The sequence below is a fragment of the Balaenoptera borealis genome (assembly GCF_965194805.1).
Source record: "Balaenoptera borealis genome assembly, chromosome: 14".
In the NCBI taxonomy this organism is placed as follows: domain Eukaryota; kingdom Metazoa; phylum Chordata; class Mammalia; order Artiodactyla; family Balaenopteridae; genus Balaenoptera; species Balaenoptera borealis.
Window position 1 is genome coordinate 80,035,204 of NC_138875.1, and position 22,290 is coordinate 80,057,493.

Genomic DNA, 22,290 nt, shown 5'->3' on the forward strand with positions numbered 1-22,290 from the left:
ACAATAAGATCTCTCTCCACACCCATCATAATGGTTAAAACAAAGCAAAACATCAACACAACAATTTTTTAAAACCTTGGCAATTTCAAGTGCTGTTCAGGATGTGGAACAAGTGTAAAAATGGTCCAACCACATTGGAAATTGTTTGATAGGTTCTTACAAAGCTAAACACCATCTCCATGACCCAGCAATTCCCCTCCTACATACACACCAAAGGGAAGTAAATGCAATGTTTACAAAAAAACCTGTGTGACAATAATAGTCCCAAACTGGAAATCACTCAACTGTGTATCTAGAGGAAAATGGATAAACCAACTGTGGTATATTCATTCAATGTAATACCAATCAGATGAAAACAAGCAAACAAAAAGGAACTAATGATACACATGACAATATGGATAAATCTCAAAAACATTATGTTGAGTGAACTAAGCCAGACATGAGTTCATACATAGGATTCCATTTATATGAACTTCAAGAACAGACAAAACTAAACAACGGCATTATCAGAACATATCATCTGTTGGGTGGAAGAATGATGGAAAGGAGCCCAAGGGAACATTCTGTGCTGATGGAAATATTTTATATCTTGATCTGGTTGATGGTTGTATGGGTGAATTACTTGTCAAAATTTTATTGAGCTACACACTAAAAATTTCTGCATGCTACTGTATGTTTATGATAGCTCAATAAAATACTTCTGCACACACACACACACACACACACACACACACACACACACACACACACACGCAAACACCCTATATACCCAATCCTGGCTAATGGATTGTGGCCCAAGAATTCTACTCCCTTCAAATCTCCTTTCATGGGCTAAGATGCCAGAAATACATTCCTAGACGTGCAAAGACTTAGAAAGTTTGCCGCTTACATGTCCATAAAAAAAACCTACTCAAATATAAGCCCCAGTTGACCAAATGATAAATCAAAATAAATAATCCCCAAATGGAGAGATCATGGTTTTTTGGGTTTTTTTTTTTTAGAGATCATGGTTTTTAATCACTGACACTTAGTGACAAAACCAGGAAAACAAAAAGAGAAAGCTTTTTAGAAAGCTTTATAGAAAAATAATAGAAAAATAATTATCTAAAGCAAGACCTTTTCAATAAAACTATTTTATAATAATAATAATTTGACTCTAAGCCCCCAGAATATGGTAACAGAAACAGGGGAGAGAAGGGAAGAAATAAATCTTAAGGAAATAGATATAGGAAAAAAGACGAATGTACAAGGAGGGTCATCAAGTTATTGATTAGAGAGAAGAAACAATAAAAATGTTTGACAACAGAAGACTGGATAACAGAAGATTATGCATTTCATAAAGTGATGTTCTCTTCCTCATCTGGAGTTGTCTGCTTATGGGGTAGGAAACCTCAAGTGAGTCCCTTAAACTTTCTGAGCCTCAGATTCTTCATCTGCAAAATAGGGTCATTCATTCCAATCTAAAAGGGTCATTCATTCAGCCAACCAATGCTTTTTGAGCATCTACTAAGTACCAGGCACTGTGCTAGGTCCCAGAGACACAGAATGAACACACCAGGTCCCTATACACATGGAGGTGACATTCTAGTGTGTCAGGGTGGGTAACGATGCTTTGGAGAAAACCACAACAGGGAAGGGAGATGGAAAGGGACAGGGGATTCTAGGATAGTCAGTAAAGCCCTCTTTGATGAGGTATCGCTTCATCAGGACCTGATGAAGATGAAGGAATGGGATGTGGGGATACCTGGGAAAGAGGCTTCCAGGCAGAGGGCACAGCCAGTGCAAAGGCCCTGAGGCATAAGCATGCTTGATGTGCTGAAATAGCGGTATGGCTGGGCTGGAGTCAGCGAGAGGGGAGGGCAGTCGGAAAAGAGACCCCAGAGATAACAGGGTAGGGGAAAAGCCTTGTGGACCATGGTGAAGAATTTGGACCTCGTTCGAAGGGACTGGGGAGCCACTGGAAGGCTTTGAGGAGGGGAGTGATGTCATCTGACTCATATTTTAATAGAATCCCTCTATGTGGGAGAATAAACATAGGGTCACTATAAGGAGAGGATGGACTACTGGGGTCCAGGAGTACACACAGAGCTTGGCACACTAGCCACTCAGCAATGTTTTAAGACCCTACTTCCCCTTGCACCCAGGAGAAAGCAGGATTCTTTTTCGTGGGGAAAGAGGAGGATGGGGAAAGAGGAGGCGCCTTAAATGTCCATTTGGTCCCTTGTTGTTCTAACTGTGCTCCTTCCAGAGGGCCCTGGCTGGGCAGTGACTGTTTGTAAGGCCCGATGGACAAGGCATGCCTTGCTCCTCTGGCTGTGGCTTCTGCCAAGCTCTGTGCAACTCGACCGGTAGAAATGGAATCCTGCCCTCCGCAGGGACTGAGGGGTCATTGCCAAGTTCTCATTAACATAGCGTGTGGTGACCTTGCCACAGGCAGAGGATGGTGGCCTTCCTCCAAAGTCCCCTGCTCTTCCCTGTCCAGCCAGGAGAGGTGTCAGCGCCCCAGGAGCACTGGCCAGCAGAGACCCCTCCCCAGGGGCTTTGTAAGGAGACAATGCTTTTGCAGTGAACATCTCCCAGGGTTTCTCCAGCAGTCCTGCCCCATCCTCCACTTTTGCAACCAGCTGCTGCAGAGCTAAGACTTAACGGAGACCCCCTTCCCTCCCGCCTCTGGTCACTGGGGGCCGGTGTGCCTGGAAGTGCTCCCTTTTTTCATGCACTCATTCTTTAATCTATTCCCTCAATGTTACGTAATGTGCACAGTCAACAGGTTCAATGCCCCCAGGGGGAGTGATGAAGCCTAATGAGTAAGACCATGGCCTCCAGTCTTAGCCAGCTCTGGGTGAATCCTGGCTCTGCCATTTACTGTCGTTGTGATCTGGGGGAAGTCACTTCACTTCTCTGTAACTCAGTTTCTTCTTCTGTACACTGGAGATCGTAAGGAGCCCTACCTCAGAGAGTTGATGTGAGGATTTGTGCACGTAAAATGCTTAGCCTGTGCTTGGCATACGGTGAGAAGTCAAAATGGTAAATGCGATAATGTTGATGATGATGATGATGATGATGATGATGATGATGATGATGATGATGATGATGAAATCTGCTTGGCTTTGAATCCCAGGGACACCACTCACTTTTAGATCACTTTGGAGGGTTGCAGAATCTTCCTAGTGTTGAGGCTGGAATTAACTAAGGCAGGGGAAGTGCATGGAACAGTACCTGGTACAAGTCAGGATGTAAAAAGTGTTAAATCAGTACAAAAAGGCCAAATTGGTCCTCTTGGCGATGTGCCACGCTGGCACCAGGAGAGAAGGGCAGGGTGCATTTGACTGCGGGAGGGTGGAGAGAACAGTGGCTCGGGCCCACTACAGGAAGAACCTTCGGGGTGATCTGTCTGCTTTACATGTTTTTGTTTGTACCCCTCCCGCATCCCGCCCACAGGTCTAGACTCTTTGGAGCCAGCAGAGTTGAAGGGGCCGCTGTGCAGCTGAGAGCGTATGCACTTCAGAGCCAGATAGGACCGGTCTGAGTCTTGACTCTGCCATCTCCTAGCTGTGTGACTTGGACAAATTCTTTCCATGCCCAGGGCCCCAGTTTTCTCATCTGCAAAATGGGGGTGGTAATAATGGTACCTGCTTGGTATTAAATGAGATCATGCCACAAATCCCCACATCTCCTGGACCGGGCTCAACGCCAGGCATGGAGGTATAACAGTGAATGGGACAGGAATGGTCCCCAGCTTTCAGCAGGGGACATGCCACAAAGTCAGCATTCAATAACTGGGGTTAATCAGTTATAATAACTATATGACACCGTTCATTCTCTCCTCTGCCCCAAACAACCCAAAGGCCCTTTACCCCAGCTGGGATAATCACACTCTTCTTTTCATACCACTGGTCTCAGTTTCCCCAGGCTTGTGGGATGTTTGGTGGCTGATCGCTGGGGTCCCTTGCCGGAGGGTGACCTTGCACTGAGCAGGTCTGATACTCTTCCGCAGAGCTGGCCTCATCCAGGAGGCCACAGTTCTCTTCTGCCATCTCAGAACCTGAGACGTATGAGAGGTCTCAGAGCACACAGGCTGTATCTCTTGAACAACAGAGAGCCTTTTCTGGTGAGAGGGGTTAAGGGAGAGCAGTTCAGGCCAAGGAATCTCCACGTTTGCTCTTAGACCAAACAATGAAATTATAAAAGGGGCTCTTGGTCAATGCTTAAGAGTTTAACTTGAGTGAAAAAAATTCTGAGAGTTTCTGGCAAAACCACTTGGGTTTTCCTTGGAAAAAGAGACAGGAGGATTGATGGAGAATCCACCAGGAGCTTGTCAGGCTTTGGCTACTGATAGATTGCAGGAGACTTGGCTCAGGGGGAGAGAGGCACGTGTCTGGTGTGAGCAGCCGGGGCTCCTTCTGTTTCAAGGACAGGTAATAGAATAATAGCCCTTCTTCCTCCACTATCTTATTTGAGCTTTATGACAACCTGTGAGGTAGGCAGGAAGAGTGTATTTTTTCCTATAATATAAATGAAGAAACTGAGACCCACAGAAGTTAAGTAACTGACCAAGACCACATAGCTAAGTAATTGACAGTTTCCTGGAGCCAGGTTAAGTGCTGGTACCACCAACCATAAAGACTACATGAATAGGTGACCTCAGCCTGGGAGAAAAATGCCGATGGAGGAAACTGCACGGTGATAATACTTTGGGTGGAATCTACTTCCCCACCCCTTGGGTCTGCGCTGGTCCTGTAACTTGCTTTGATCAACAGAATGCAGCAGAACTGACATTTCCCGATTCCCAGAAAAGGCTCCGAGAGTCGTCATTGATCCTCTCACACACTTAAAATCCTGCCACTGCCATGTATAAAAGCTCAGACTAGTCTGCTAGAGGTTGAGTGACCAGGTGTAACAGAGATGAGTCATCCAGCTAAAGGCCTTCTAGATCAGCCAGCCCCCAGCCAACCTGGGAGTTGACCACAGATCCAAACTGTTGACTTGCACAATCGTGAACTTCAATAGTGACTTAAATAACAGGTGTTTACTTTTGGGGTGGACTGTTACACAGCCAAAGCTGACCGATACAAGGAGAGACAGTTTCAAAGGGCCATCATTGGCCCGACATCTGTCAGACTTAAGCACCCGTGGAGATAGGACCTTACTCCCTCATGAGGCCAGGGCCTCCATCCATGCTGTCTCATGATCTGTCCTCTTGGGGACTTCCAACGATGGGAACACAGATGCCTCTTGCCCAATGAACATATGTAGCTGTGTCCCATGGGAAGTAACCATTTTATGAGCCATCAGTTAGTCGACAGCATCTAGCATAGTGTTTAAGAGCATGGGCTTTGGAGAAAATCCCAGGTTCAAAGGTGATTGATATTCAGCAGTTGCTTTCCCTCTCCAAGCCTCATTTTCTTCACCTGTAAAATGGGGAGTTTTTAAAAACCTCGTAGGATTGCTAATAACATAAACAGCTCGCTACAGACCGAGCACAGAGTAAACATCAACATGTGTTAGTTATTATCACTTCTGGACCTTTCTCTGATTGCAGGCTCCAGACAGCAGGCAACATAGCATCTTGGCTGCCTTGTATTTACAAGAGGAGGATGTGATATCCTGATACTGTAACAAAAAGTTAAAAGAAGTAGAGAAACACAAAGCCCAGGGTTTCTCAACCTCAGCACCACTGACATTTGGGATCATTCTTTGTGGCGGCGGGCAGGGGGGCTGCCCTGCGTGTTGTAGGATGTTTAGCAGCACCCCTGGTCCCTACCCACTAGATGCCAGTTGTGACAGCCTAAAATGTCTCCTGACACTGCCAAATGTCCCTCGGGGGACAAAATTGTCTCCAGCTGAAAACCACTGACATAGCCCCCCTCTGACGCCCAAGAAACAGGGCTGAACTTCCTCTATCCTGGAGGACAGCAGAAGGTGGAGCGAGACAGCTAAAAATAACAGCTGCCCAATCAAGGATCATAAATCACTGTGAAGGGAGCTCTCTTGCCCAGATGATGCCATCTGCTTCCAAGGTGGTGGCGGAGGTGGCTGAGTGAGCTGTCCGGGAGCGGAAGGCAGAGCAGGGAGGAGAAATGGGGAGAGTGAGGAAGAAATGGAACCACGATGGGAGGGAGGGGCACCTGGGAGGCTGAGATGAAAAGAGACCCTGTCTTTGGTGGGGTTCCCCAGAAGTAAACCCTGAGATGAGGATTTGGGTGGCAGTGATTTATGGGGAAATGTCTCCATGGAATATGTTGGGGAGAGAGGGAAGGAGGACCAGGAAGGGAAGGTGACCAAGAGAGGATGTGCTATCAGTAAAGTCCCCAGAGGCTCAGTCCTGTAGGGAGAGCGCTGCAGACAGTGTAGATAATACCCCAGAGTTGTCCCCGTTAGGACGTGAGGGCGCCACACCCCTCAATCACTGGGTAGGTGTCACCCCCAGGAAGATGTCAATTCCTGGGCCCTCAGATTCTCTCCCAGGCAAAGCGGGTTCTGGCTGTTGGGAGTGAATGTACATGGAGAGTAGCTGTGCCCAAACATGGTGAAGAAATATTAATAAATGTGCACAGGGCACGGAGGACATCTGCTGCAGACACTCAGAGGAAGAACTGCATGGAAGAAAGAAGAATGCGCGGACACAGTTGTCTTTTACTGAACGGAGTGCCAGGTACTGTGCCTGCCACTTGACCCCATCTCATCCCCGCAGTAACCCCACGATGTGGGTGCCATGACTGTTCTCGCTTAAGGGGAAGTGACTGTCCAAGTCACACCACTGTTAAGCGCCAGAGCAGGATTTGAAGTCAGCTCTTCCTGACACCAAATTCTGAGTTGTACTAGACTCTGGGGAAGACTGGGAGAGATGTAGATGAATAAGTGGAACAGAGACAAGTGTCTTAGAAGAGGAGAAAAGAGGTGCTGGGGCTTGGTGGGGGTGAGTCCCAGCCTTTTCTCTCCACTCCCCCATTCTCCTTTCCTTGCTTCCCTCTGCCTGGCCAAATGAGCACTGCCTTGAACCCTACTCAGCCAGCCTTGCCCGTGGAGAGCCGCCCAGATCAGCCCCTCTAGGTAAGGGGTCTAGAAGGGGTGGCTGAGAGGTTAGGACCCTCTAGATGATCACCTTTGATGCCCAGTTGCACCCAGGGGATGCTGGACGAGCATTCCAGGTGGCAGGAAATAGGGTGACTCGTGGGTTATGTTGGAACTCTGACATGGAGGGTCCCAAAGCAGGGACCCCAGTCACCGAGGCTTCCTGGAGCCAGGCTGGGTGTGTATAAATGAGGCCGTGGGCTGAGGGAGAGGGGCAGATGGAACTGGAAAGCCCATCGCCCCATCTCCTGGAGCACCCATCACTGTCCTACAGCTGCGGCTGACTGTTCCAGGTGGGATGTGGAAGCCCCAGTGTGGTCAGATTATCCGATCTTTCACAAGAAGCTGGAAATATGGAATCTTTTTTTTTTTTTTTTTTAATGTTAAATCTCCTAAATGTTTCATCTGGCAACCAAGCTCCAACAGCAAACCCGAAAAGATCTAACACTGCAGTGTAAACAGGATGTGTCCACCTGAGAGCTGTTCCTGGGTGACAACTGGCTTATAGGGATAAGGACAGAAGGGCTGTGAAAATGGTGAGGCCATGATGGTATGCCCTACTTTATAGGATCCTAACTTAAAAAAAAAAAAAAAGAACAAAAAACAGTCTCTTTTTCTCATCTATTCTCTCTTCTGTCTACTCCCTACTTCTACTGCCTCTTTTCACCAAAACTGTACACATGATGAACTTTTCAGCTTGTCCCAAATATGCCATTGCCATTTTGCACCTCTGTGCCTTTGCATATGCTGTTCCCCTGTCTGGAATGCCCTCCCTCACCTCTTCTCCTCTGGCTTATCTTCTACTCATTCGAAGAAAGGTAACTCGATTGCTAATTTCTCTAGACTTAAACGAGGCAGAGTTGGGCCAGTCCCCATCACATTTAATACAGAATATAACTCCCATTCTTGTAATCTGCTCTTTACTTGATTTCTATCCCTTTGTTTTCCCCGTACACAACGTCAGGAGGGTAGAAACACTGTATTTCTTGGGCAATATAGTGCCTGCCAGTACAGTAGGCGTGCACCCAAAGTGTGTGGAGTGAATGAATGAATGAATGAGACTGTATTCCCCCTCAGGTATGGCTGGTTGGCCTAGTGGCTAATCACACGTCAAGAAGGCCAAGGTAAGGGGTCATTTCTACGTGACATGGTCAGGGACCCACACCAGGGCAGCCAAAACCCCGAGCAAGCCTGGGACTTGTGATGGAGGCTGGCACTCCAAATCCAGTCAGAATCCTTCCCTCAATAACTGAAGCCCCCAAACACTCAGAAACAGTCCAGAGTGAGAGATTTGGAGGAGATGGAACGAGGAGGCAGTAAGAGGTGATGGAGACAAAGAGATGCTGAGAAGATAGTGGTGGGCACTCCGCAAACATCAGTTATTATTTTAATACTTGGTACATACCCCATGTCACCTTTGGTTGGGGTGATCTCTGTAGGACCCTGCCCTGTGTGACCCTCAAGTGTGCAAGCTCCATGCAGGTGGGGGATGTTCTCTGCTCAGTGCAACCCTCTGCACACAGTATGCACTCTCTATGTACTTCTTGCTCAGCAAGGCTGCTGCAGGGACTTGACAGCATATGACATCTAAGAGCACCTACCCAGGGCCTGGCACACAGCAGGTGCTCAATAAATGTACACTGCATGAATGAAGGAGGGAATCGATGAATGAAAGAATGTTGGTGCCTACCCAGACAGAGCAAACCATCTCATGCTTCTGAAGCCACAGCTTCTTAATGTTACAAAATGTCTCAGAACTTCACTCAAGTGCCACCTCTTCCAGGAAGCCTTCCTTGATCTCCTCCCTGCCCTGAATACAATGAATTATTCCCTTCTCTATAAGACCATCTGCTTGGGCATATTTCTACTAATCACCTATTAAGTTGAAGTGATATTAACTTTTTTTATGCCCTTCTTTGCCCTCCAGTACACTGGAGGCTCCTTGAACACAGGCACCTTGATTTAATTATTCCTATATATCCTAGTGCCTAGTATTGTGCTTCATGTATTGTAGACGCTGAACTGGTGTATGTTAAATAAATTTTCAGAGCCTATTGATAAGGAGTAAGATTTGGATGTACATGGGAAGTCATCCCAGCAGCTTCCTCTCCTTCTTCTCTGTGTCTCAGTTTCCTCTTTTGCAAAGTGGGGATATGGAGAGAGACCACTTGGAACCGTTATGGGAACTTGTGGTGGACAGACTCTAGGATGGCCTCTGATGGTTCCCATCACCTGGTGTCCACACCCTTGTGTAATCCATTCCCCTCAAGTGTGGGCAGGACCTGTGATGTGCTTTCAACTAATAGAATACAGCAAAGGTGATGGGCCGCCAGTTCTGTGATTTGCTTACAAAAGAGTATGACTTCCATCCTGCTAGCAGAGTCTATTTCCTTCTCATTGTACACACTTTAATGAAGCCAACAGCCATGCTGGAGAATCCCACATGACAAGGAATTGAGGCGCTCAGTCCACCAACCCTCAAGGAACTCACTTCTGTCAACAAACACAGGAACCTGGAAATAGATCCTTCCTGAGTAGAGCCTTCAGATGAGACCCCAGACCCGGCCAACACCCTAATTGCAGTCTCGTGAGAGACCATGAAGCAGAGGACCCAGCTAAGCTATGCTGAGATTCCTGACCCACAGAAACAGAGATCAAAACTGTGTATTGTTTTAAGCCACTAAGTTTGTGGTGACTTATTTATATAGCAGTAGACAACTTATATAACAGATAACTTATATATATATATTATCTCTTATATACAGTCCTGATGCTCTCAATTAATGGCAGCCATGATTTTTAACGTTATTATTTGGGGGCGGGGCAGGGGGAGGAAAAAGCCACAAGTTGCCCATCCCAACACCTGTGTACTTTCACACTCCTGATGACAAACCTTCCTGATCATTTTGTTTTTCTGTACTTACCGATTTGTCTACAAGGAACATAGATATATGCAAATTTTAAAAACCACGCTGACAATATCTACAAGTAAAGAAAGTCTGGCTAAACTGACTGTAGGAATTAAAGTTCCAATTCCTGAATATGCCTGAGAGGGCTTCCTAGTCTGCCCCTGCCTACTCACCTCTCCATCCTCAGTTCTCATACCAAGGGCTCCAGCCGCCTCTGGCCAGTTCTTGCTATTCTTTCCTCCTGGTAACCCACTTCTTGCCCTTCTTCATCATGCTCACGCTTACTCATCCTTCAGGTCCCAGGTTAGAGCCACCTCCTCCAGGAAGTCCCCCTGGCTTCCCCCAGTTGGTCGAGATGCTTCCTCCATCCTCCCATGGTGCCCTGCCTCATCCAACCACATCTCCCAGGTCTCCCCACCAGAATCCCATATGTCTCCCTAATGACCCACCCACAGTTTTTTTCCGTAGGGAGCAGGAGCCCCAAACTCAGTCACCTGACGTGGTCTCTGAATATGCTCGTTCATACAGTCACCAAGACTCAGCGATAGGATCTCAAGTAGATGACATTCATCAAATAACTTTTAACTTCTCCCCCACCACTGCCCCCAGGCTGTGGGGTACTATGAACTTATATTTAAAACCAATCCTGTCCTCTTCTTCTGACCAGTGTACCTGCATTGCCCTGTTGTGGGTGGGTATTAACTGTAGCTTCATTAATTCATTGCAAGTGTTAAAAATACAGCAGTGAGGTTTTGAATCTCGATTTGGAAATTTCCTCATTTTTCCAATACTGGAGCCTCGGGAAATGAGGGTGGTCTGGATCCTTCTCAGACGCCCTGTTCCTGGCTCCCGCTGTAGCCACCACCAGGAACGCCTTTCTCATTCTTTTCTGCCCATTCAAACCTGCCCTGGCCCCTCCAGTGCTCACAATGGGCACTTCCTTCACCAAACCTGGACGCGGCCCAGGACTGTAAGGGCGGCTGGTGCCAGGGCGGGGCCTCGGTGGGGGCGGAGCGGGGTCTTGGCAGAAGGGCTCCCCTGCCAGGCAGACGAGCCAGGCTCCTCCCTGCCCGGGTTGTGTACCTGCTGAGGCCGCTGAGACCCTCCAAGTCTCCTTTCTGCCTTGTCCTGTTCCTCCTTCTCCTCAGAGCCGGCAGGTCCTGAGGGCACCTCTGTCCTGGCTGTCCCAGAGACCGGGCTTCCGCAGGCTCCTGGCAGCCTGGCGCTGACCAGGTCTGACCCCGGGCCTCGGGGAGCCCTCCCCCCAGAGCTCTGGGCTGTGAGAACCAGCCCAGGTGCGTCGCCGGGGCGCAGCTGTTCCCGCGAGGCTGCGGGGCTGCAGCTGAGGACGGGGGAGTAGGTGGAGCCGAGACACAGCTCACCCGGGCAGCACCCACCGGCTCGTCTGCCATCACAACAGGGTTCCAGGTCCCGCAAGGGTATCTCCAGAAGGGTTCTAGAAATCTCTAACAGCTGCACCAGCGATTCTCATGATTGGGCCAGTTGAGGCAAGAGTCAAGGAAAGTTCTGGGAGGAAACCTCTGCTGAAGCAGGACCCCAAGGGGCTGGCCCCAGGCTTTTTGCAGGACCGATGGAGAAGTGTAAGTCCAGGGAGGGGCCCTGGCAGTTGGATGGCCAGCCACATGGACAGACAGGCAGCAGCCTCAAGACCCCCGGAGTCTTCGCCCAAATAGTGATTATATATCTGGCTGTTTGTTCACTTGTTACTGCCGTGTCCCCCACTAGAATGTCAGCCCCGGGAGGGCAGGGACTGTGTCTGCCCCATTCATGGCGATGTCCCAGGCCTAGCATAGTACCGGGCACATAGTCGGTGCTCAATAAATATTTGTGGAATAAATGAATGAATGAAATGGATATTTGAGAGGAGGAACTGGCAGACAGGCAGATAGAAAGGCAGGTGGATGGATGGATGGATGGATGGATGAATGAATGGATGGATGGATGGATGGATGGCCAGAGAGGAGGACGGACAGGCACCAGGGTCGGTGCTTCAGGCAGGCTCCTGTCCAGTCTCCATCCCTATCTCTCCATCTGGAGACCTTCCAAACCTGGAAGCTTCTCCCCATCCCTCTGCCAACCTGGCCTAAGACCCTCCTAAACTCCCAGCAGCTGGGCTTCTCCCTGTGTCCATCCCCAGACAAAGAAAATCTGCTCAGAGAGAAAGACCGCCTCTTGGGTCACGCCAGAAATTTTCATAGGCCAGGCCAGAGCTGTTCTGAGCAGACCTGGAAGCAACAGATCCAAAGGGGAAGGGTGTGCTGCGGGGCTGGGCCCTGTTTCAGCCCCTGAGGCCTCAGAGAGACCCCCTCCGGGCCTTCCAGCCTTAAGGTGGGGGTGGGGTGTGTAATAATTTTTTAAAAACACAAAGAATAAAATAACTATGCTGCATGGTACTCAGCATTAATCTTAGTTAACATTTCAGCATTCTGGCCTTTCTTCTAGACTTGCGCTTTAAACTTTTATTTTAGGTTAACTTTGAACGGAAAGTACAGAGTTCCCATATGCCTCCTGCCACCCCCTGTTCCCCAGCACACACACAGTCTCCCCCACCAGAGTGGGACATTCGTCAGATCGATGAACCTACACTGACACGTCATTATCACCCAGAGTCCACGGTTTACGTTAGGGTTCACTCCTGCTGTTGGACGTTCTATGGGTTTGGACAAACGTATAATGGCATGTATCCACCAGGACAGTATCATTCAGAGTAGTTCCACTGCCCTCAAAATCCCCTGTGCTCCAACTGCTTATCCCACCCCCTCCCTAATCTCTGGAAACCACTGATCTTTTTACTGTCTCTACATTTTTATCTTTTCCAGAATGTCATACAGTTGGAATCATACAGTATGCAGCCTTTTCAGATTGGCTTCTTTCACCTAGCGACATGCATTTCAGTGTCCTCCTTGTCTTTGCATGGCTTGATAGCTCGTTGCTTCCTAGTGCTGAATAATATTCCATTGTCTGGATATATCTCAGTTTATTTATCCACTCACCTACTGAAAGATGTTTTGGTTGCTTCCAAATTTTGGCAATTATGAATAAAGCTGCTATGAAATCTGTTTGCAGGTTTCTGTGTGGACCTAAGATTTCAACTCGTTTCAGTAAATATCAAGGAGTGAGATTGCTGGATTCTATAGTAAGAGTATATTGAGGCACACACTTAAAAAATTACATTGTAATATACGAACACATTGTCCTCCAGAAACATGGTCAACATTTATTGAGCACGTACCATATGCCAGAATTTTATACAAATTATCTCGTGACATTCTCACAGCCACTCTATGACATAGGCATTATTGGCTCCATATTTCCTCCAGATGAGGAAAACAAGACCAGAGAGATTAAGTAACTTGCCCAGGGTCACACAACCTTGGGACCAAGATTCGAACCCAGGCGGTCTGACTTCAGGGCCCATGTTCTTAGCCACTATGCTGGAAAAATTAGAATATTATAGGTAGAGCTAAAGTCCCCTTTGATACCCCCATCCCTGACCCTGGTCCCTACCAGCCCTCCCTAGCAATGGGGTACCAAGGGTGGGGCTGAGGGGCTGGCCCACCTTGAAAGCAGGCAATAATGAGCTGAGCTGTCTGTAGAAAAGTGTACAATATAATAAAACTAAGTTGGTCTGCTTTTTATTATTACCATGCACTGTGTATTCTACCCAAAGTCAGTGATCAAATACCAACTTTGAGAAAGTGTTTCTAAGTTCTAAACCATTGCTGCATTACTGTTAAGTTTTAATAATAAGCTTCAGATTGGCCCATTTTTTATTACATATTGCTTTAATGAGCATAGTATTCTATGGAAACTAACTCAGAGAACTCCCAATTATACACTGGCCCCTGACACAGGCAGACTCAGCTACACAGGGTTGTTTTGAAAGTTCAAACGTTCACAGCAGTTTGGAATTGTTCAAAGTCACTTTGGGCTCAATTTGTGTCTCCAGCCTCTGGGATAATATATATTCTTATGTTTAAACAGTAGATTCAGAATAAAGAGTGATTATAGACACTTCTGCCATTCTTTACTTCCATGTGGAGTAGTGTTTGAAATTAATTTGTGTTTAAAATGTAAAAGAGTGGAATGGAGTACAAATCTCTAGATGTAAAATTTTTGGGTTTTTGTTAAGGACAAATTTTTAGTTTATTCATGATTTATTTTACTGAATTTGAATATATCTTTTACATTGAAATTTATTCTTTAAAAATTTTTGGTTTAAAAACTAAAGAATGAGGGCTTCCCTGAACCACCAGGGAATGCAGAGGACACGGGTTCGAGCCCTGGTCCGGGAAGATCCCACGTGCCGCGGAGCGACTAAGCCCGTGTGCCACAACTACTGAGCCTGCGCTCTAGAGCCCATGAGGCACAACTACTGAGCCCACGTGCCACAACTACTGAAGCCCGCGCGCCTAGAGCCCGTGCTCCGCAACGAGAGAAGCCACCGCAATGAGAAGCCCGTGCACCGCAACAAAGAGTAGCCCCCGCTCGCCGCAACTAGAGAAAGCCCGCGTGCAGCAACGAAGACCCAAAGCAGCCAAAAATAAATAAATAAAATAAATAAATAAATTGTATCATTTAAAAAAATAAAAACTAAACAACAAGCCCTGAAGATAATGCTTATTATTACAGAATTATTACAGAAAATAATTTTGCCCTGTAGAGGTGGGTAGTGTTAAAAAAATGACCCACTCTAGGTATCAAATATCCTCAACGTTCTTGTTCCTAGAGGAATTCTTTGCTGTGAGTTTCGCGTGTATTTTTCCAGACTTGCTTTATACTTATACATACATATATACATATCGATAATAACGTGATTTTGTATATGTACACACATTTAAATATATGGGAATATTATCACCTTTTGTACCTTGTTCTACAAATTTCTCTCACTCTGCAGGATGTGTTTGAGGTCTTGTCATGTGAATGCTTTTCTTTTCTAGACTAGTTCTTTTTTTTAAATCGCCATATCCATTAAAGAGAATGCATTTTACTCATGCACGTTCCTTCTGACATTTCTTTAGTCTATTTCCAGTTTTTTACTGTTATAAACAATGTGCCCTGGGCTGGAGTTTCTCTAGAGGTGAGAAGGTCAGAGGCAAGCGGAGCTCTCAGTTTAAAAGATCCCATCAGGTGCCCTCCTGAAGGCCGTCCCAGCGTGCAACTTCTGATGGTCCAGGGCTATTTTCACTCTTGCCCTTTCCCCCACGGCCCAGGGCCAGGCGAGGCCCGGGATGCCTTTCTCATATCAGGTGGCGCCTCCTGCGTGCATCCCGGTGACCCTGTGCTTGTCACAAACCTCGAGCCTTGTGATCTGGGCTACTTAGGCAACCTCCCCTGCCGCGATACACACACACACATACACACACACACACCCCTTCCCTTGGTCTCTTCACGCCAAGGAGAGATTTCCAGCCCCGATCATGTTACTCTGCTCTGTGTTCCCGTGCTGGCAGCTGGGACTGGGGATCCCAAGGGCTGTTCTCATTGCCTGTCTACACCCATGGCTTTTTCCTCTTCCCCCAAACATGCCCCTGGTGTCCCTTGCCCACGCCTGCAAGGGACACCAGGCACGGCTGCCTCTTCTCTTGCTTTTACGCAAGTGTCTGCCTCCCCAGCTAGTCTGTGACATGAGGGTAGGGATAGCATCTTGCTCACTGGGTCCCCAGAACCTGGCACGAAGTAGGTGCTGGATCACTGGAGAATTAACAATTGATAAATGAAATAATTACAGCCAGTCTGTGTTAGGTCCTTGCTCTGTTGGGCACCATTCTTTATGTGTATTTTGTCATTTAATCCTCACATGGCCATACATATGATTAGAAGCTGATATTATTCCTGTGAGGTAGGCAATTATCCTTATTTTATGGCTGGGAAAACCAAGGCTCAGAGAGCTTCAGTGTGTTGCCCAAGGCCACACAGCAAGTTCCTCCATGGCCAGGACTTGAACTGGGGTGCTGACCTCTGCTGGTGATACACTCTAGACCCTGCCATCAGACTAGGTCAAGTTCGGGAGTTCAGAGTGAGACAGGTGCCATTTTTGCCCTCAGCTCCTTAGTCATATTAGCAAGCCTTAGACCACAAGCATCTCTTGCCAGGATTACTGTGAACATCTCCAATCTGTCGTCTTGCGCACTCTTCATTCCCATCCAGCCAGCGTGATCTTCCTGAGGTACAAAATCGGAATATATTTCTTTTCTTCCTCTTGTTCAGATCCTTTCCTTGCCTGCACATTGGCCAAACTGTTGAAGACTCTCCTAGGCCCTCCTTGACCCGGACTTGCTTTTTGTCTCCAGCCTCCATGTCCCAGCCACACCCTGCTGCCTTCTGTTCTGTGGTTGGACCTCCCCCTTCCTCACCCCAGGGTCTTTGCACATGCCGCTCCCTCTGCCTGGAGCACTCTTCCTGCCGTCTCCCTCCGTCTGCTGACTCAACCTGCAAGATCCCAGCTTGGAGAACTCTTCCTCTAAGAAGCCCTTTCCTGGTCTCCCCTAGACTGACATCAGTGGCCCCCATGCCTCAAGCACAGCCCCGATCACATTAGACTGTAATATCCTGCTGTAGTTAGGAGCTGTCTGAAAGCTGGGCTGAGATGGTCATCGTCACGAGTCCTGGCACCTAGTACGTATTCAATTAATGACTGGTAAATGAGAGTAAAACATGAAACTCCTGGGCCAGGTGGGTGGTGACTGGGTGAGTGAGTTTGGGTGGCTCAGTTCAGCCCCCTCCAACCCCCCAACTCCTAGAAATGCTACTCCAAGCCCTTACTCTCAGGGCCCCAGTGACGGCGGGGCAAAACCCTCTTCCCTCCTCCTTTTCCCAGCTCACAGACCCTACCATGTTATTGCCTCTCCCTGCCCCACAGATGCTGCTGGTTTTCTCATTGGAGGGAGGGTCTGGCCCTTGTTATCAAGTTGTAGCCCTGACCTGGGGTTGGCATCACCCAAATCTCTACCCTGGGGACAGCTCTTGTGGATCCATAGCGGAGGAGAAGGAGGAGAAAGACGAAGAAAGCCATGATTGGCAGCCGAGGTGGCCCCTGCTGGGAGGCTGAACCCCATCCCATCCTCAGACAACGATTACTTCTGTGCCTGATCGGAAGGACCTTCCTCAGGAACTGCCCTGCAGTGGTCCTGGAACAGTAGAAGAAGCCAGTGTTCTATTTGCCAAATGCTGGGAGAAAGAGCTTCTTGCCCACAGGAGGGACAGAGAGAGGGCCAGGCAGGAGAGAGCATGTCCAGTCCTGGACCTGTCTCGTTTGACCTTCAGAACATCCCTCCGAGATAAGCAGTCCTGGTCCCACGTTATAGATGAAGAATCAGAGGCTCAGGAAATAGCAAACAGCTTATTGTTAAAAGTCAGAAATCCCGTTAAAAATTTTTTTCTTAAAAACAGGAGTGGGGCAAAGATGCTCCAGATGGAGGCTTCTCAAAATCGCAGGTACCCCCAGGCGCCCTGGGGATCTCGCTAAAATGCAGGTGCTCATTCAGCAAGTCTGAGGAAGGGCCTGAAGTTTCGCATTTCTGTCTTATTTATTTATTTTTATGGAAAATTGATGTATAACATCATGCGAGTTTCCGGTGTATGTACTGATTTGATATATTTATATATCGTAATATGATTACCACCAGGTGCATTAGCCAATACCTTCATCACTTGACATAATTATCGTTTCTTTTTTGTGGTGGAAACAATTAAGATCTAGCCTTTTAGCAACTTTGAAGTTTATAATATGGTGTTGTTACTATACAGGTTCCAGACCTCCACGATAAAGCGAGTATTGAGATAAAGCGAGTCACACACATTGTTTTGGTTTCCCAGTGCATATGAAAGTTATGTTTACACTATATGGTAGCCTATTAAGTAGGCAATAGCATTATGTATCAAAACAATGTACGTACCTTAATTAAAAAAATACTTAATGGCTAAAACAGTGTTAACCATTACCTGGGCCTTCAGTCAGTCATAGTAGGGACAAAAACCACTGATCACAGATCACCATAACAAATAGAATAATAATGGAAAAGACTGAAATATTATGAGAATTACCAAAATGTGACACAGAGACACAAAAGTGAAAAATGTCACCGGTAGACTTGCTCGATGCAGGGTTGCCACAAACATTCAATTTGTAAAAAAACACAGTATCTGTGAAGCGCAATAAAGCAAAGCACAATAAAATGAGCTCTGCCTGTGATCATTAGATTCTACATTTCTCACCAGCTCCCGCTGACCTCAGTTTGGGAAGGAAAGTCCTCCAGAGTGCTTTTCAAATTTAACAACAAAACTCCTCTTTTCAAAAGCGCTCTTACGTCCTAAATTTCCTAGGAATGCTGATTGTTCTGGTTTTAAGATCCCTTATAATCTTGTTTAAAAGTCAGCGTAACGAAAAGCAACTTCCTAAAATGAACACATGTTTATTGAGAATTTACTGTGTGCTGGGTCCAGCCAGGAAGGCCTGTGTCCATTACATTTGCACGAGTTTCTTGGGGCTGCCGTAACAAATTGCCACAAACTTGGTGGTTTAAAGCAACAGCATTTATTCTCTCTGGAGAATTTATTCTCTCTGGAGTTTTGGAGGCCAGAAGTCCCAAAACCCTCGATCAGCAGGGCCCACATCCTATGAAGCTTCCAGAGGAGAATTGATTCCATGCCTCTCTCTTTTTCTTCGTCTTTTTAAAATGAACATATTTATTACATTTTTTTCTTTTAAAAAACTTGTAATTTTGAAATATTATAGATGCTCATGAAGTTGCAAATCAATTACATGAGGGGTTGTGGGCACCCTTCACCCTTTGGGTGGTTGCCGGCAATCTTTAGTGTTCCTTGGCTTATAAGTGCATCACTCTAATCTCTGTCTTCATTTTCACACCCTCTTCTTCTCTGTGTCTCAAATCTCCCCCTGCCCCTTTCTCTTATAAGGACACCAGTCAATGGATACCAGTCAGGGCTTACTCTAAATCCAGGATGTGTTCATCAAGAATTCCTTAACTTAATCGTATCTGCAAAGACTCTATTTCCAAATGAGGTCACATTCAGGGGTAATGGGGGTTAGGGCTCAGACATATCTTTTTTGGGGAACACTGTTCAACTCTCAGCAAGAGGTGAGGATAGGAAAGGGAATTTAAAGGATCCAACTCAATTCTGAATCCCGCTGATGTGGTTACTGCAGTGGGGTGTTGGGAGGTGCCCAAAAAACCAACCCCACCTTCTCTGGGATCCCCCATAATGGGTTCAGCTCACACCAACCTTCCTTCTCCCCTCCTGAACCCTCAGTGCTTGATGGCATTGTCTCGTTCTCTAGCTGTTCCCTACAGAATCTAATAACACCAGCTGGACTACAGGCTCCCGGGGCACTGCGGCTGGGACCTTGGAATAATTTGGTTTCTCACCTAGAACTTCTCTTGGTCCAGTACCAGGTCAGGGAGAACTAGCTTGGCCACCGTGGGTGCAGTCATTGTGCTGAGAGGTTTCTGGGGTCAGGTCTTGGGGCTGGGGGGTGGAGTGTGGGTGCATGCCCTCCCACCTGGGGAGCACTCAGCGTGTGCACACTTCCAGGGTCAGCAGTCGGGATGGGAGGAGACTGGCCAGATAATGGACCACTGCCCAAAGCCTCCTCCAGATCTGAGCCAAATGCCTCTTCATTTTTTTGGCACTGAGTTGGGGGGCTGCTGGTTACTTTTAGCAGGTAAAGACCCTAGGGAAGTGGCCCTTGTCTGTCTGTCTTTACATTTTCTTTATTCTTTCATGTCCCTAATGTTAAGTAATTATCCATCCCCCTCAGTGAGCCAGGCACTGGGATAGATGTGACACCAACCACGGGCTCAGACAGAGGACGGGCAATGCCAGACCCCATCTCAGGCTTGTCCTCTCTTGAAACCCCAGGGAGTTCTCTCCTTGGAGCTTTCTGGTCTGGTTCCTCTAAAAATGCGCTGGGGATGCCACCTGCCACCTGGGAACGCTGGCTGACCTGACTTCGGGGGGAATGCCAGCACTTGTCTTCTTTCACAGGAAAACTGCAAAGTCCAGCTCAAACTTCCTGATATCCCTTTGGGCTGAACCTCGGTCAAAGCCACCCACAAATTGTCATGAGAGGCTTAGAGACCAGGGCACAAACATCTGTCCTTTGGCCTCTGCAAAGTCCTCTCCAGAGGCGGGAGAGGCGGAGGGCCAAGCCCCAGGGGTTCCCCTTCCCCCAACTCCCTCTAGAGTGTTCCCCCAACTCACACTCAGAGGGGCCCTGAGCTTCTGCTGTCCTTGAATTTCTTATTAAATTTTTTCTTTTTTAGTTTTTTTTCTTTTTATTGAAGTATAGTTGATTTTGTTTTCTTTTTATTGAAGTATAGTTGATTTACATATGTTAGTTTCTGGTGTGCAGCAAGGTGATTCAATTACATATGTATATATTCTTTTCCATGATGGTTTATTACAGGATATTGAATATAGTTCCCTGTGCTGTACAGTAGGACCTTGTTTATCCATTCTCTACATAATAGTTTGCATTGTTATTAAATTTTGAACAAGGGGTCCCACCATTTCATTTTGCATGGGGCCCTGCAAATCGTGTAGTCTGTCCTGATCAGAATTCCTGGAAGCGGGACCCAGGAATCTCCTTTTTCTTTTTAACCAGGTCCCTGGGCGGGGTAGACTGACGCTGAAGTGTGAGAGCTGCAGCTCTAGGGAAGCTGAAGTGGGAGCAAGAAAAGCAGTCCGAATCCCCTCATTTAAAAAGGCGAGGGCTTCCCTGGTGGCGCAGTGGTTGAGAATCTGCCTGCCAATGCAGGGGACACGGGTTCGAGCCCTGGTCTGGGAAGATCCCACATGCCGCGGAGCGACTGGGCCCGTGAGCCACAATTACTGAGCCTGCGCGTCTGGAGACTGTGCTCCGCAACGAGAGGCCGCGATAGTGAGAGGCCCGCGCACCGCGATGAAGAATGGCCCCCACTTGCCGCAACTGGAGAAAGCCCTCACACAGAAACGAAGACCCAACACAGCCATAAATAAATAAATAAATAAATAAATAAATAAAATATTAAAAAAAAAAAAAAAGGCGAAATACATCCAACACCATTTCTTTTCCAAACTCCCAACAGCTTCCCCTTGCCCACCTGGCCCCCGGCACTCAAATCCCTTGTCCCTTGTCTTCTTGAATAAAGAGAAATCATCCTCCAAATGCCCAAGTACCTCACTCTTCGCTTATTTGAAGGAGGGGGAGGGGGAGGGGCAAGTGGAAGACCTACAACCCAGTTCTGGGGTCAGGCCTGTGTCCTCCACCCTCAGGTCCTGTGCCTTCAATGATAACCACATTCTCTCCCCCCTCTCCTCCCGCCATCCTTCTTTCGCCTCATCTGTGCATCTCTCTGTTGATCACTCATCGAGGGGACAGCAGATTCCAAGCCATTCTCGCACAGTCCTGAGTTGCTATGAAGCCCCCTCTTGTCATGACTGAATTATGCTCCCCAAACTCCACCATCTCCAATTCATAGATTGACGTCCTAACCCCTGGCACCCCAGAATGTGACTTTATTTGGAAATAAGGTCGTCGCAGATGTAATTAGTTAAGATGAGGGCCTACTGGAGTAGGGGCGGGGATTCAATATGACAGGTGTCCTTATAAGACAAACTCCACATGAAGAGACAGACAGACACAGAGGGAAGACAGTGTGAAGACCGGGCAATGTCACTTACCCATCGAGGAGCCCTGAGGCAGCCAGAGCTGAGAGAGGCATGCTACAGATACCCGTCCAGAGCCCTCAGAAGGAGTCCCCCTGCAGACACCTTGGTCTTGGACTTGTAGCCTCCAGGACTGTGAGATGATACGTTTCTATTGTCGAAGCCATCCAGTCTGTGGGAGTTTGTTACGGCGGCCCTCGCGAACTATGTCCGACTGCAGAGTGGATTGCCAGGCCCCCTCACATTTCAGAAGTGGGTGCCCAGAGATGTCAATAATACACCTGGTGTCCCCCAGCACTTCCGGGCATGAGCAAGGGTTGGACTCGGAACATTTCCAGGCTGCCTCTTCCCTCCTTTCTGCTTTGATGTGTCTCCCACATTCCGTGGGTAATGATTGACAGAGGGAGATGAAGGCTGGCAAGAGCTCTAATTGGCATGAGCTGGTCATTCAGGTGAACTCCCTGTGGATGGCGGCCAAGCCCCTGGGAGGGGCCCGGGACTGAAGCCACCCACTTGAGTGGGTCTTGCGGTCCTCTGTGGGGGAGGACATCACCATCAGGCTGTCAGCCTGGTGCTTCCCTGCCTATCAAAATCATGGGGGAGAAGAACCCGC

The 22,290-nt window shown here is 47.6% G+C and overlaps 1 protein-coding gene and 2 long non-coding RNA genes across 6 annotated transcripts in view; 2 read left to right on the forward strand and 1 right to left on the reverse strand.

Annotated features, from left to right (window-relative positions):
• Positions 1-22,290, forward strand: part of LOC309611398 — a 545,103-nt gene that overhangs the window by 240,294 nt on the left and 282,519 nt on the right. The window lies entirely within an intron of this gene.
• Positions 1-22,290, reverse strand: part of NOS1 (nitric oxide synthase 1) — a 200,128-nt gene that overhangs the window by 153,204 nt on the left and 24,634 nt on the right. The window lies entirely within an intron of this gene.
• LOC309611393 lies at positions 1,970-21,862 on the forward strand. The gene is made up of 3 exons (XR_014234505.1): positions 1,970-6,655; positions 14,236-20,736; positions 21,055-21,862. It is a non-coding gene; the product is annotated as an uncharacterized lncRNA (long non-coding RNA).